At 35.1% G+C, this 15,995-nt stretch overlaps 1 protein-coding gene across 1 annotated transcript in view; it reads left to right on the top strand.

Moving 5' to 3' along the window:
* Window positions 1-15,995, top strand: part of DSCAM (DS cell adhesion molecule) — a 933,525-nt gene that overhangs the window by 395,589 nt on the left and 521,941 nt on the right. The window lies entirely within an intron of this gene.

Here is a 15,995-nt window from a genome sequence, read left to right on the forward strand (position 1 = left end):
AAAAGTTTTGTAGATACTAGCTTAAGAACCTTTGCATTAGATGATGATATCCAGCTTAAAGTTGGACCAGACTTTCTATGGATGATTCATTGTAAGAAGAAGGATCGCTATTTAAAATAATTGAACCCCAGTGTCATTATGGGGTGAAACAACTTCTGAAGTCATAGAAGGGCTCAGAAAAATTGGCAAGTATTTAACTGCTATTAGGATTTTTCTCACTTGGGTCATCAGTGGCATTCTCAAGCTTTTCATCATATTTTCTAACGAATTCATAAAAGTTTGCTACAAGCAGGGTCAAAGAGTTCATGAGAACTTTACATATATACTAATTGAAATGTCAGCAAGTATCAGAAAGGGTCAGACAGATTATTTTCCTGAGAAAAATAAGTTCATTAATGGCATGCATGTCAGAGATTGCAGTCTTCTGAGTGCAGAAAGATTATAATAGGAAATTTTAGATGTATGCCAGAAGGGTCCATATTTTTAAGTTGTGTGGAAGGGTAGGCTCATTGCTTTCTCTGTGGGATCTTTCCAGTGCTTTAGTCGCTAAGGTATTGTATGTCAGCCAAATAAATTTTCTAGGTAGTCTGGAATCTCCATGAGCCATTAGCATGAAAGAAAGAGATTATATCATCATGAACAGCACAGCACCTGCTAAAGTTTGCTATATCTCCTATTTTTATCTTTAATATCTCTAAGTGCCTCAAAATGGAGTAATATCAAGTTTGATCCTCTTGCTAACAAATGACGACGGTCATACAACAAAAGCTTCCTTGATGATCAGGGAGCATAGGTCATTAATCTCATCTAAAATTTTCCCTTCTCAAGTGAGAGGAATGAAGGAGGGGTGAGTATAAAAGCATTGAGGTTCCAAGAGTTATCTGCTTAAAAGCTGGAAAACCTAGGGACTCCCATTGCTCAGTGCTACAAAACTGAAGCAAAGCAAGAAGTCAACAATGAATCACACTGGATCGTAGTCATGACATTAAATAATGATTTTGATATAATTTTGATATGAAATGTAAATGATTGGCCAGAGTAGAAGTGTTAATAGTCAAGAAATTTTTGCAGAAAGGTAAGCCTGCAACCTGATCCACTGGTACAGGAAGAGGCTAAATGTGGATAATGTTGGCTTAGCAGCTAGTCTTAGGAGAGAGGCAGAGGGTTCAGATATCAGATTGCTTGACCATAAGGCTTCTGTCACTATCAACAGACTTAGAATTCCATAGTACAATATATTGTAGGGGATATCAGGCTGCAATTGGGACAGTCAACTTCTCGTTTCATTATTTTCTGACTAACATCATATTTGGACATAACAAATCGGGGGGGGGTTTAATATAAAGGTAACCACATAATTCTCAAAGTTTTATTTTTCTTGCATACATACCTCAAAGCAATCTTGGATCAAAACATATTTACATACCATGATAGACATTTACTGTAAATATTGACAAGGTTAGATAGTGCTTATATTTGTAACACAAGACAGTTGTTGAAAAGAAAAGATGACTGGGAAACAAAACAAAGCCAGGCTAGAGCTCATCTACAAATACCGGGACATATGTGGCATTCATTCACTAAACTAGCAGAACCCCAAGGCTAGTGTTCCAGATTAAAAATGGTTAAACTGAAAAGATGGATGCTTAGCAAAGTGGTGAAATTATAAGAATGGAATTGTATATACTATGTAAGTGTAATGAAGACCTGGTTATATAAATGTTTATTCAGTTGAATTACTGGTCATACCACATGTGCTTCTAAGCTCACTTCTATATTTGATTACTAATAGCTAAGGGTTCTAAATTATCTGGAGTAATCAATCACCCCAAACCCTACAACACTTACTGCTTTGGCCAATTTATATCAATTTGATGTTTCTTAATTTTTATGAAGGAATCAGCAGTCTCCTCTGCTAAGCTACCTCCTAACAGTACTTCTAAAATCTAGAAATTGATATCTTTTGAAATTACAATTTTTTGATTAAAACCTTAACATAAACTTTTGGCAACATGTTATCTGGTGGGGGATAAGGGGTTATTCTAGTTGTGAATTCAAGGTCCCTGGTTTTGAATCGCAGTTTTGCTACATAATAGCAAATGATAGCAAGAAATAAAATATAGAATCAAAAGAAAAAATAGCAATAGCATTTGTTTTTTCCTCACTTAATAGTATTTTATTTTCCAATTACATGTAAAGATTATTCACAACATTCACTTTTATAAGATTTTGAGTTCCAAATTTTTCTCCCTATCTCCTCCCTCCACTCACCTCTCTTTCTCTCCCCTCCACCTTTCCCAAGACAGCAAGCAATCTGATGTAGATTATAAATGTACAATCATATTAAACATATTTCCATATTAGACATACTCTGAAAGAAGAATCAGAACAAAAGGGGAAAACCAAAAGAAAGGGAAAAAAAGTGAAAATAGTAAGCTTCAGTTTACATTCACACTCAATAGTTCTTTCTCTGGATGTGCATAGCATTTTCCATCTTGAATCTTTTGGAATTGTCTTAGATCATTGTATTATTGAGAAGAGCTAACAGTTCATGTAAGTTTTTCCAGGTTTTTCTGAAATCTGCCCATTCATCATTTTTTATATAACAATAATATTCCATTACATTTATATACCATAACTTGTTTAGCCATTTCCCAATTTATTCCCCTCAATTTCCAATTCTTTGCCATGATAAAAAGAGCTGCTATGAATATTTTTGTACATGTGGGTCCTTTTCCCTTCTTTATGATCTCTTTGGGATAGTAGTGGTATTACTAGATCAAAGGGTATGCACAGTTTCATAGCCCTTTGGGCATAGTTCCAAATTGCTCTTCAGAATGGTTGGATGAGTTCACAACTCCACCAACAATGCATTAGTGTTCCAATTTTCCCATATCTCCAATATTTAGCATTTTCCTTTTATGTTATATTAGCCAATCTTATAAGTGTGAGATGGTACCTCAGAGTTGTTTTAATTTAGCAATAGCATTTGTGATCTTGGGAACAATTACAGATTGTGGGTGGAGTGAAGATGGCAGAATGAAGAAGCAGCATTTTAACCTTAGTTTCTCCACAATCTCCTCCACAACAAAGAAACCATTTCAGACTAAATTGTGATTGAAAAAGTCAAGAAAAAGTCATAGTATTCCAGTGCTAATATGGGAAAGAGGAATGAACTATTTGAAGCACTCCCAAATTCCCCTTCAAACTACTAGAAAACCATCACAGAATTGATCTAGGAGCAAGGAAGCAGCTTACCAGCTCAGCAGATGTATCTCACTGAAGTGGGAGGGGAACAAAGTCCAAGAGTAGCAGCAACAGCCAGCCAGCTTCATAGAAGGGAGCTTTCAGCAAATCTCCAAGTCTGGGGCAATTCACCAGTGAGGCCCTGCCTTCCTGAAAATCAGCAGCCCACTAGGCAAGTGAGCACTGTGTGCAGCACAGGAAGGCCCTACCCCAATGATCCCACCCAGCGCAGGGCCACTAGCAAGGCCTTAACCCCATTACTGAACAGTAGTGAAGCCCCAGAATGGGTCAACTGTGGGAACACGCCCCAGGGGCTTACTGGCAGAGAGACTCTGTTTCCTTAGCAATACAGCAGCAGGACTCGACCCCTGGAACAGACCAGCAACAAGATCCTTCATCTAGGACCAATAATCAGAAAGATTGTCGCCATAGCAACCCAATAGCAAGGCCCCACCCCTGGAGCAGGCCAGCAGCTAAACCCTATACCCAGAGGAGGCCAACAGGGAGGCCCCAACCCTAGTACAAGCTGGAAAGGTAGCTTACCCTCCAGAGAAAGTAAGCAGCTAAGCTCTGAAGCCCAGTGAAAGCCAGCAGTAAGATCCTGAGCTTTAGCATAAAAAGCTCGGCACAGTGCAAGCATGAGCCCAACTCTCACAGAAACATACCAAGTCACCAAAAAAGCAGAAAGATGAGCAGCAAAAAAAAAAAGAGCTTGATCGGGGTGGAGAATCTGCCCTTAAGGCCACAGTTCCCCACCCCTGAGCTTGACTACGGAAAATTACTATGGTAAGAGGGAGGATCAAGGTAAAAATTTAGAAGACAATAGTGTCAAAATGGCTATATGTGAAGTCTCACATTTAGTCTCAGGCCCAAAAATAATTCTTGGAAGAGCTTAAAAAGAATTTTTAAAAAGCAAATTAGAGAAGTAGAAGGAAAAATTGGGAAAAGAAATGAGAGTAATGCAAGAGAATCATGAAAAAAGAGTCAATGGCATGGGAAAAGACATATAAAATTTTACCAAGGAACTTTTTAAAAAGTAGAATTGTCCAAATGAAAAAGAAAGTACAAAAGCTCACTGAAGAAAATCATTACTTAAAAATTAGAATTGAACAAATGTAAACTAATGATTCTATGAAGCATCAAGATATTATAAGACTAAATCAAAAAAGCAAAACAAGTAAAAAGAAATCTGAAATTTCTCATTGAAAAACAATTGACATAGCAAATAGATCCAGGAGAGCTAATATAAAAATTATTAGGCTACCTGAAAGCCATGATAAAAAAAAAAACCTGGATATTTTTCAAGAAATTATCGAAGAAAACTGTACTGATATATTAGAACCAGAGGACAAAAAAGAAATTGAAAGAACCCACTGATCACTGACTGAAAGAGATCCCAAAATGAAAACTCCCAGGAACATTATAGACAAATTCCAATTTCCAAAGAAAGTAATTCAAGCTGCCAAAAAAGAAACAATTCAAATATCATAAAGCTACAGTCAGTATTACACAGGATTTGGCATCTTCCACATTAAAGAATGGAGGGCTTGGACTATGATACACAGAAGGCGAAGGAGTTAGGATTACAACTAAGAATCACCTACCTAGCAAAATGAAATATAATATTTTAGAGAAAAATATGTTTAATGAAGTAGAGGACTTTCTAACATTTCTAATTAAAAGACTGAGCTCAATTAAAAAGCTGACCTCCAAATACAAGACTCAAAGGAAAAATAAAAAGGTGAAAAAGAAGCAAGAAAGAGAAAACATAAGAAATTCAATAAAGTTAAACTTCATATTTCTACATGGTAAGATGATATTTATAACTCTAAAAGCTTTTTTACTATGAGACCAATGAGAAGTATATGTAGACAGAAGATGTTAATATAAATTGACTTTGATGGGATGATACTTCCCCAAAATAAAGGGGTAAGAAAGAAGTATGTATTGGAAGAAGAACGAGGGGGAGATTGAATCATTCCACATAAAAGAGGCATGAAAGAGCTATTATAAAGAAAGGGAATATGGGAGAAGTGGGCAAAACTTAAAGCTTGCTCTTATCAAAATTGGCTTAAAGAGGGAATGACAAACACATTCAGTTGGATATAGAAATATGTCTTATTCTATAAGGAAGTAAAAAGGGATAGGGATATAGAAAGTGGAGGAGGGACTGACAAAAGGGAGGACAGACTGGGGAAGGCAGTGATCAGAAGTAGAATATGTGTTAGGAGTGAAAGGGTTGGGGGAGATAAAAGAGGATGTAATAAACAAGGGAAAAATAGTATGGAGGGGAATACAAAGTTAGTTATGAACTATAAATGTAAATGGGATGAACTCATGCATTAAACAAAATCAGAGCACAAAAAGGGTTAAAAACTAGAATCCTACAATATGTTGTTTCCAAGAAACATGTTTAAGGCAGAAAGATACACACAGGGTAAAGGTAAGGTGCTGGAATGAAATCTGTTATGTTTCAGCTAGAGCAAAGAAAGCAGGGGTAGCAATCATGATCTCAGACAAAGCAAAAGCAAAAATAGATCCAATTAAAAGAGATAAAGAAGGAAAGAATATCTTGCTGAAAGTTACCATACACAATGAAGTCATATCAATACTGAACATACATGCACCATATGTTACAGCATCTAGTTTTTTGAAGGAGAAGTTGAATGAGTTACAGGAGGGAAAAGATAATAAAACTTTTCTAGTGGGTGACCTCTACTTTCCCCAAGATAAATAAGTAAATAGATTAATCTAACCAAAAAATAAGCAAGAAAGAAGTTAAGGAGGTGAATAAAGTTCTAGAAAAGTTAGATATGGTAGATCTCTGGAGAAAACTGAATGGGAATTGAAAGGAATATACTTTTTCTCAGCAGTACATTGTACCTATACAATAACTGGTCATATATTAGGACAGAAAAACCTTACAATCAGATTCAGAAAAACAGAAATAGTAAATGCATTTTCAGAGCCTAAAGCAACAAAATTTGCATTCTATAATGGACAATAGAAAGATAAACTAAAAATTGATTAGTAATTAAATAATCCTTTAAAAAGTGGGTCAAAGAAAAATTACAGAAACAATAATTTCATTTACAAAAATGAGACAACATGCCAAAATTTATGGGAGACAGCATAGGGGAAAACATATTTCTGTAAAATAGAGAAAAACAGAGAAAAAATAGAGAAAAAGCAGATCAATGAATTGGGCATGTAACTTTAAAAAAAAACTAGAAAAAGTATAAATAAAAATCCTCAATTTAACACCAAATTGGAAATTGTGAAAATCAAAGGAGAGATTAATAAAATTGAAAGTAAGAAAACCACTGAAATAAAAAATGAAACTAGGAGATGGTTTCATGAAAAAAAAAACCAAGAAAATAAACAAGTGGTTAATTTGATTTTTTTTTCGTGAGGCAATTGGGGTCAAGTGACTTGCCCACAGTCACATAGCTAAGTGTTATCTGTCTGAGGCCAGATTTGAACTCAGGTCCTTCTGATTCCAAGGCCAGTGCTCTCTCCAATGTACCACCTAGCTGCCCCAGTTAATTTGATTTTTAAAAAGAAAGAAAAAAAATGAAAGTACAAGTATCAAAAATGAAAGGGGTGAATTCACCAACAATGAAGAGGAAATTAAAACAATTGTTACGAGCTATTTTGCCCAATTGTATGCCAAAAAATTGATAATCCAAATGAAATGGATGAATAGCTACAAAAATGTAAATTACCCAGATTAACAGAAGAAAAAAATACTTAAATAACTCAAGCTTAGAAAAAAATTGAATAAGCTATCAATGAAAATTCCTAAAGAAAAATCCCTAGCACCAGATGGATTCACAAGTGAATTCTACCAAACATTTAAAGAACAATTAATCCCATTACTATATAAACTATTTGGAAAATAGGCAAAGAAGGAGGCCTACCAAATTCCTTTTATGACACCCAAACTAGGAAGAGCCAAAACAGAGAAAGGAAATTATAGACCACTGTCCTTAATAAATATAAATGCAAAAATTTTGAATAAAATACTAGCAAAAAGATCATAGTCTATATCACTCTGACCAGGTGGGATTTATACCAGGAATGCAGGGCTGACTCAATATTAGGAAAAAGTTATCATAATTGATGATGTCAATAACAAAACTAACAGAAATCATATGATTATATCAATAGTGCAGAAAAAGCCTTTGACAAAATACAGCAGCCATTCCTATTAAAAACACCAGAGAGCTAAGGAATAAATGGAGTTTACCTTAAAATGATAAGGAATATTTGTCTAAAGCCACCAGCAAGCATAATCTGTAATGAAGATAAGCTAGAAGCCTTCCTAGTACTGTCAGGAGTGAAGTAAGGATGCCAATGATCACTTCTATTATTTAATATAATACTGGAAATGTTAGCTATAACAATGAGATGAAAAAGAAATTAAAGGAATTATAATGCAAAATGAAGAAACCAAACTACCACTCTTTTCTGATGATAGGATGTTGTACTTAAAGAATCCTAGGGAATCAACAAATATAAATAACTTGAAGTTATCAACAACTGTAGCAAAATTGCAGGATATAAAATAAAACCACACAAATCATCAGCATTTTTTAAAAATTAATTTATTTTAGTTTTCAACATTCACTTCCACAAGATCTTGAGTTCCAAATTTTCTCCCCATCTCTCCCCTCCCCCACCCCAAGATGGCTTGCATTCTGAATATCCCTTCTTCTGATCTACCCTCCCTTCTATTTCCCTGCCCCCTTATCCCCTACCCTTTCTATTTTCCTGTAGGGGAGGGTAGAGTTTTATGCCCCATTGGCTGTATATCTTATTTCCCAGTTGCATATAAAAACAATTTTTAACATTTGTTTTTAAAACTTTGGGTTCCAAATTCTCTCCCTTCCTCCTTCCCCACCAACCCTCATTGAGAAGGCAAGCAACTTGATACAGGTTATCCATGTGTAGTCATTGAAAATACTTCCATAACAGCCATGTTGTGAAAAACTAACTATATTTTCCTTCATCCTATTCCCCCTCCATTTATTCTATTCTCTCCTTTGACCCTGTCCCTCCTCAAATTACCCCTTCCCCCAATCTTTCCTCCCTTCTATTATCTCTCCCTCTCTTATCCTCTTCCCCCTATTTTCCTGTAGGGGAAGATAGATTTCCATACCTAATTGAGTGTGTATGTTATTCCCTCTTTAAGCCAAATCCAATGAGAGTAAGATTTATTCATTCCCTCTCACCTTCCCACTCTCCCCTCCATGGTAAATGCTTTTTCTTCCCTCTTTTAAGTGAGACAATTTACTCCATTTTACCTCTCCCCTTCTCCTTTTCCCTGCACAATCCTCTCTCACTCCTTAATTTTATTTTTTAGATATCAATCATCACTTCATATTCAACTCACCCTGTGCCCTCTGTTTATACACACACACACACACACACACACACACACACACACACATACATACATGTGTGTGTGTGTGTGTGTGTGTGTGTGTGTGTGTATATCTAGCCTCCTACCACCCCAATACTGAGAAAGGTCTCATGAATTTCAAATATCATCTTTCAATGCAGAAATATAAACAGTTCAACTTCAATAAATTTCTTATGATTTCTCTTTCTTATTTACCTTTTCATGCTTTTCTTGAGTCTTGCATTTGAAAGCCAACTTTTCTATTCAGCCCTGGTCTTTTCATCAAGAATGCTTGAAAGTCCTGTATTTCACTGAATGCATATTTTTTCCCTGAAGGATTATATTCAGTTTTGCTGGGTAGGTGATACTTGGTTTTAATCCTATCTCCTTTGAACTCCAGGACATCATATTCCAAGCCTTCCGGTTCCTTGCAAAAGCTGTTAAATCCTGTGTTATCCTGATTGTTTTTCCACAATACTTGAGTTATTTCATTACGGCAGTTTGCAATGTTTTCTCTTTGATCTGGGGGCTCTGGAATTTGGCTACAATACTCCTAGGACTTTTCCTTTGGGGATCTCTTTTAGGAGGTGATCAGTGGATTCTTTCAATTTCTATTTTACCCTCTGGTTCTAGAATATCAGGACAGTTTTTCTTGATAATTTCTTGAAAGATGGTGTCTAGGCTCTTTTTTTGATCATGGCTTTCAGGTAGTCCAATAATTTTTAAGTTATCTCTCCTGATCTATTTTCCAGGTCAGTTGTTTTTCCAATGAGGTACTTCACATGTCTTGTATTTTTTCATTCTTTTGGTTTTGTTTTATAATGTCTTGATTTCTCAAATTCATTAGCTTCCATTTACTCCATTCTAATTTTTAAGGAAGTATTTTCTTCAGTGGGCTTTTGAACTTCTTCTTCCATTTGGCCAATTCTGTTTTTTAAGGCATTCTTCTGCTCATTGGATTTTCAGACTTCTTTTGCCATTTGGGTTAGGCTATTTTTTAAGGTATTATTTTCTTCAGTGTTTTTTGAGTCTCCTTTAGCAAGCTGTTGACTTGTTTTTCATTATTTTCTTGTATCACTCTCATTTCTCTTCCCAGTTCTTCCTCTACTTCTCTTACTTTCTTCTCAAAATCCTTTTTAAGCTCTTCCATGGCCTGGGACTAATTCATATTTTCCTTGGAGGTTTTGGATGTGGGAGCTTTGACTCTGTTGTCTTCTTCTGGTTGTATCTTTAGATCTTCTTTGTCACCAAATTAAGATTCTATGGTCTGACTTTTTTGTGCTGTTTGCTCATATTCCCAGCAAATTCTTTTAAACTCTTTGTTAAGATAGGGGTCTGTTTACAGTGTGGAGAATGTATTGTCCCAAGCTTCAGGGGTTTTGTGCAGCTTTTTCCAGAAATTCTTCTAGGGACCTATACATTTTCTTCCAAGGTTCTTCCAAGGTGGTATGATCAAATGTGAGGTGTTTACTCTTTTCCTGACCTGCGCTCTAGTCTCTGAGTGACCACAAGCACTCTTTTCTGCCTTGGAGCTGTGAAGAGGATTCTCTCTCCACTGCTGCCACAAGTTGTACCATGCCAGTGCTCCTCCTCACTCCAGGACCACCACCCAGAATTGTAAATGAGATCCAAACAAAAGCCAAGCAAGAAAATCCTTCCTCAGCACCAGCAAAGAGATCTCTGCAATCCCTCTCTGATCAGCCACTTGATTCCCACCCTCTGTCAGTTGGCTGGGAGTTCTGGAAGCAGCTGTGCCCCCGGGGCTGCACAGAGACTAGGGCTGGGACCAACTCCTCTCTCACCAAAGTCTGACAGACTTTTCCTACTGACCTGAGGGCAGCTCCAAGTTTGCTGAGGCCTGGTCTTTACCTGAGTGGCCAACGCTAAACTGTGTTCCTCTCCCAGCCTGGCTTGATAGACCTTTCCAATCAAACATCCAGGTTGTCTTGGGCTGGAAATTTGTTTCACTCCATCTTTTTGTGGATTCTGCTGCTTTAGAATTTGTTCAAAACCATTTTTTATAGGTATTTGGAGGGGTTTGGGGGAGAACTCAAGCAAGTCATTGCTTTCATTCTGCCATCTTGGCTCTGTACCTCAAAGTTGGTTTTCTTTATAACATCATAGTATTGTATACATTTTTCTATTAGTTTTGGTCAATTTATTTGGCAACAATTCATAGGGGTCTTGCAAATTTCTGCTAAAATTCTCTATTTCATATTTTCTTGTGGGACATTACTTTTCCTTTATGTTCCTATACCATAATTTGATTAACCATTCTCCAGTTTAGAAAACCCTTTCCAATTTTTGGCCATCATGAAAAGTAGTGATATAGCTAGAACAAAGGGTAAACATAATTTCATAACTTCATGGTCGTAGTCCAAATTACTTTCTATAATGGCTGATCTAATTCACAGATACAAGAACAGTAAACTAGTTTTCCCACAACTAATTTGGCATTTTCCTTTTCTTATCTCTGTCATTCTGATAGATCTGAGGAAAAACCTCAAAGTTGCTTTAATTTGTATTTTTCTTTTCACTAATGATTTAGAGGATTTATTCTTATGATTATTGATAGCTTCTATTTCTTCCCATGAAATCTACAGTAATTTAATTTTGAAAGTTTTGGCATTTGTATTTGTATCAACTTGAGCTACTCATGAGAAATTAATTTTTTCCAATTATTTTATTCTCTATATATTTCTTCAAAGAATATTTCATAGTTAGATTATCCATAGGTGAATCTTGGTATATATACTCCCAAATATTTTTTACATTCTTTTGATGTTTTCAATGTAATTTCTCTTTCTAGACCTCACTTCTCAGTTTTATTTTTATAATACAAGAATACTGATAATTTATGTGATTTTATCTTGTTTTATAAATTTGTTGATTTATTTCAATTAATTTTTTCAGTTGATTATCTAGTGTACTGTAAGTATACTATCATATGATTTGCCAAAAAACCCAATGTTTTTGGTTCTTCTTTTCTTATTCTCAATTCTTCAATTTCTTTTCTTCTCTTATTGCTGCATCCAGCATTTCTAATGCTCTTATGATGCATTTGCTTTCTTTACCTTTGAACTTATTGGGAAGACCTCTATTACTCTTGGATTTAACCTATATATGAAGCAAGAACTATCAGAAAAGCAGGCTAGTTTTTAAAGAAGCAGAGGAGCTCAAGAACAAATTACTGTTGGATTATGGAGAAAGCAAGAGGGTTCCAGAAAAGCATCTATTTCTGCTCCATTGACTACACTAAAGCCTGTGCGGATCACAACAAAAGGTAACAAGTCCTCAAAGACATGGGAGTACCAGATCATCTTATTTGTCTCCTGAGGAGCCTGTATGAGGACCAAGAAGGAACACTTAGAACTGAATAGGGAACAAGTGATTGGTTTAAGATTGGAAAAGGAGTAAGACTAGGCTGTATATTGTCACTTTACTTATCTAACTTATATGCAGAGTATATCAAGTTGCCAGAAAAAATATCAACAGTCTTAGATATGTACATGATACCACTCTAGTGGTGGAAAGTGAAGAGGAATTAAGAAGACTCTCAGGGTGAAAGAAGAGAATATTAAAGCTGGCTTTAAGAATTTTTTTAAGTGAATAAGCATTTTAAAAAGTGAAGATCTTGGCAACTGGTCCCATGACTTCCTGGTAAATAGAAGGAAAAGAAATGGAACCAGGGTCAGATTTATTATTCTTCGGCTGCTGACAGTGACTGTAGCCATGAAATTAGAAGATGCTTGCTCCTTGGAAGGAAAGCTATGGCAAATCTGAACAACGTGCTAAAAAGCAGAGACATTACCTTGTGAACAAAGGCCCATATATTCAAAGCTATAATTTTTTCAGTAGCAATGTTTGGATGTGAGTTAGACTATAAGGAAAGCTAATTGCTATAGAATAGACACTTTCAAATTGTGGTGCTGGAGAAGGTATTTGAGAGTCCTTGGATATCAAAGGGATCAAATCAGTCAATACTTAAATTAATTAATACTTTATGATCATTAAATGATATGTTTAGAAGTGGTATTTTTCTGGGGCAGCTAGGTGGCACAGTGGATAGAGTACCTGCCCTGAATTCAGGAGTACCTGAGTTCAAATCTTGCCTCAGACACATAACATTCACTAGCTGTGTGACTCTGGGCAAGTCACAACCCCAAGTGCCTCACTTCAAAAAAAAAGGTTGTGCTTTTCTACATGTTTTGATGAGGGCTCTATGCCTCAATATAGTCAGTTCTCATAAGAGTGGAATATATAGCTGAGAGGCATGCAAATTCCCTTTTATTCCCATTCAATAATTATGAATGATCTATCACCTTTAATTTTTCTAAAGTTTCCTTCAGATACATTACTTTAGTCTTATTTATCTTTTGGTTAAGTTTGCCTAGATCTCAAAGGGATATGTTAAGATACCATATTATTATACTTTTATTATCTACTTCTCCCTCCAATTTGCTTAATTTTTAAAAAAGCATTTAGATGTGATATCATTAGATGAATGCACATATGTATAATACATAAAATGCATACATATATGTGATATTGATATTAATTCACCATATAAATTCCTTTAGACATTACATAATTTCCTTAATTATCTTTTTATTTTCTCTACATTTACTGTAGCCTTATCTGAAATCATGATGATTTTACCCTTGCTTTTATTAGTTGAATAAACATAATGCATTTTAATTTTCCAGTATTCTAAGGATGTGCCTCAGAATATCCTGGCTTTTATGAAATTGCCTCTTTATTATGTCCTATTCCTCACTCTTATCTTAAGTTTTAAAATATTTATTGTTTCCTATTGTACTTTCAGTGAAAAATTGGAAGTTAAAAATGACCATTCAAATTATGAAAACAGAATCTTTCTAGGAGCAAATTTAACTGTCTCCTCAGAAGATGTTTAATAGCAGGCAAATTTTAAAAGAAACTCAAGTTCCTCTGAAAACAGCTTAAAGGAATTATGTTTAAATTTTAAGTGAATGAAAAAAATGAATTTTGTAAGAATAAAGTAAGACTGATTGAATTAAATGTACCTGAAGAATATACCACTCTTAGAAATCAACAGGGGAATAGATACATGTTTTGCTCCATCCTCCTGCATTTTTAAACACTTTTGAAGAGTAATAAAGAGAATACTCTCCACTTTAGTTTTGTGCTTACATTCAAATATCAGTTCAAATGACAACACTCCATATTAGGAATGTGATAGAAATGACATACATTTTATTTTTTGTTATCTCTTTCCATTATTCTGTACATTAAAAGAATTAATTAATACATTAAACTATGCAAAATATAGTGATAGAAAAAATGAACTGCATAGCTTTGCATATATAATATGTACTAGTACTATAATATTTAGTATGTGATAACATCTAAAAATGGCAAAAGATTAATTTTTGGTTGACATTTTGGGAACAAACAAAAATGTCTAGATAATATAGCATCAGAAAACTTATGAGCTGTTGTAGACATGGCTTTAAATCCAGCAGATTTTTTTTAGTTCAGATTCAATATTTAGACAAAATGAGGCACTCTGGAGAAACTGAATATTTAATAAAGGAGGAGGTTTACTTTTTCCCTAACACAGCAAGAGTATACAACAAAGATACAGCAGCACTTGCTTCTCTGAATGCAGCCACTCTTGTCTCTGTCTGTAAATGTGTCCGGTCACTCACTCATTAGGGTATGGTGACTCATGTGGTCTCTGGCACTCACTGAGACTAAAAGACCTGGAGTCTGCATGGCTTGGGCTCTTGACTTGGCCCTAGGCCATGAAGCTACTTGAGAGAAGATGAAGCAAAGTGAAGGGAAAGAACTTTTACCAGAGTAGCCACTAAGGAAGCTGGGGCCAAAGGAAGATGTCTGGGAGTTGTGTGTGGGGAGAAAGCTTTGTTGAGTAAGAGGAGCTTCATCAGATAACTGCTAACCTGCCACATGAGCTAATACATTATTTAATTTTTTGTCATTTTTTACTGTTAAAAGGAATGAGCTAAGTGGAATAGTTCTCCAAAGAATGATTTGCTTAAAAGTTCAATTTATTGTGTTATTTAAAAGTTGTCCAAAAAAGTCTTTGTATGCAACTCTATTTTTTTTGAAAACCTTGTGAAAGAGATAACTTTTATTTTTTAAATAAATTATTTTGTCATACTTGTTCTCCATGTATAGAAGTTATAAAGTTGCTTTGGTTATAGCATCATATCTTTAAACTATGAGTCTTAGTAACATGAATATCAAGACCATAAAACATTATATTTATCCAAGTAAATTTTAACCTTGTTAGTGGTCTAAATCAATATGAGACAAGAACCCCTTTTACATATTTTAATATTCGTAACATAGTCACGGATTTAATCCTTCATATTGAATTAAAGAAAATTTTCACTGAATCTCATGAATATATAGTGACACCTTTCTTGCATCATGGTCATTTCCCAAAATGGCAAAAATATAACTTCTGAAGGGAAAAGTCACTTAAACTTGTTGATGCTAAATTTGTTTATACATGTAATAGGGGTAATAATTCTTGTCCTACCCATTTTGCAGAGTTGTAGGCATCTAAAGTGATAGTAGAACAGGCACATAAGATTTTTAGAATAAGGAACCTTTGATTTCATGACACTTCTATTTTAAAAGTGAAGAAATTCACCCTCAAAGAGGTTAGGCAGATTGCTCAAAGTCATACATGGAGTAAGTCAGGATCTGAACCTGCAACTTTTCATTCCAAATACACTGTTTTGGTTTGTTTACAACTCTCTTTTGTGTATGGTTAAGTGTTCAAAGCACTACAGAGATGTTAGTTGTTCCTATAAAAATGTAAATTACTTTTCCTCCTATTATTTCATCATTCCAACAGTCACCCAGGTACTGAAAAAGGAAGAAAGAGAGCCTCAGGTATTTGAGATAGTCTTTCAGTTTATTTTGAAGTGGTAAAGAACATTCCCTTGTTCTTGTAACACAAGAATAAATGCATATAATTGGTGTAGGTTTCATTGCTTTTGTGATCTTAATTTTTTTCCATTGTATTTGAAAATACAATAATTTTTCTTCCAATGTACTTCTGCAATCTAGCAGATGGGGGAATTGAGCTGTTACAATAAAAATGCCCCACAATTCAGGGTTTGGATTCCAAGGACCTACATTCAAATCCTAGTCCTGCTACTTACTACCTGTGAAACAAAGCACTTGGATAAACTACTTAACCTATCTGAGTCTCAGTTTCTGCATATGAAATATGAGGTGATTAGACTAGATTATCTCTAAAGTACCGTTCTACCTCTAAATACTAGGATTCTATGATCCATATTAATTTGGCCACAGAAACTTTGGGGCT

The sequence above is a fragment of the Phascolarctos cinereus genome, unplaced genomic scaffold, assembly GCF_003287225.1.
Source record: "Phascolarctos cinereus isolate Bilbo 61053 unplaced genomic scaffold, phaCin_HiC Scaffold_726;HRSCAF=1367, whole genome shotgun sequence".
Taxonomy (NCBI): Eukaryota; Metazoa; Chordata; class Mammalia; order Diprotodontia; family Phascolarctidae; genus Phascolarctos; species Phascolarctos cinereus.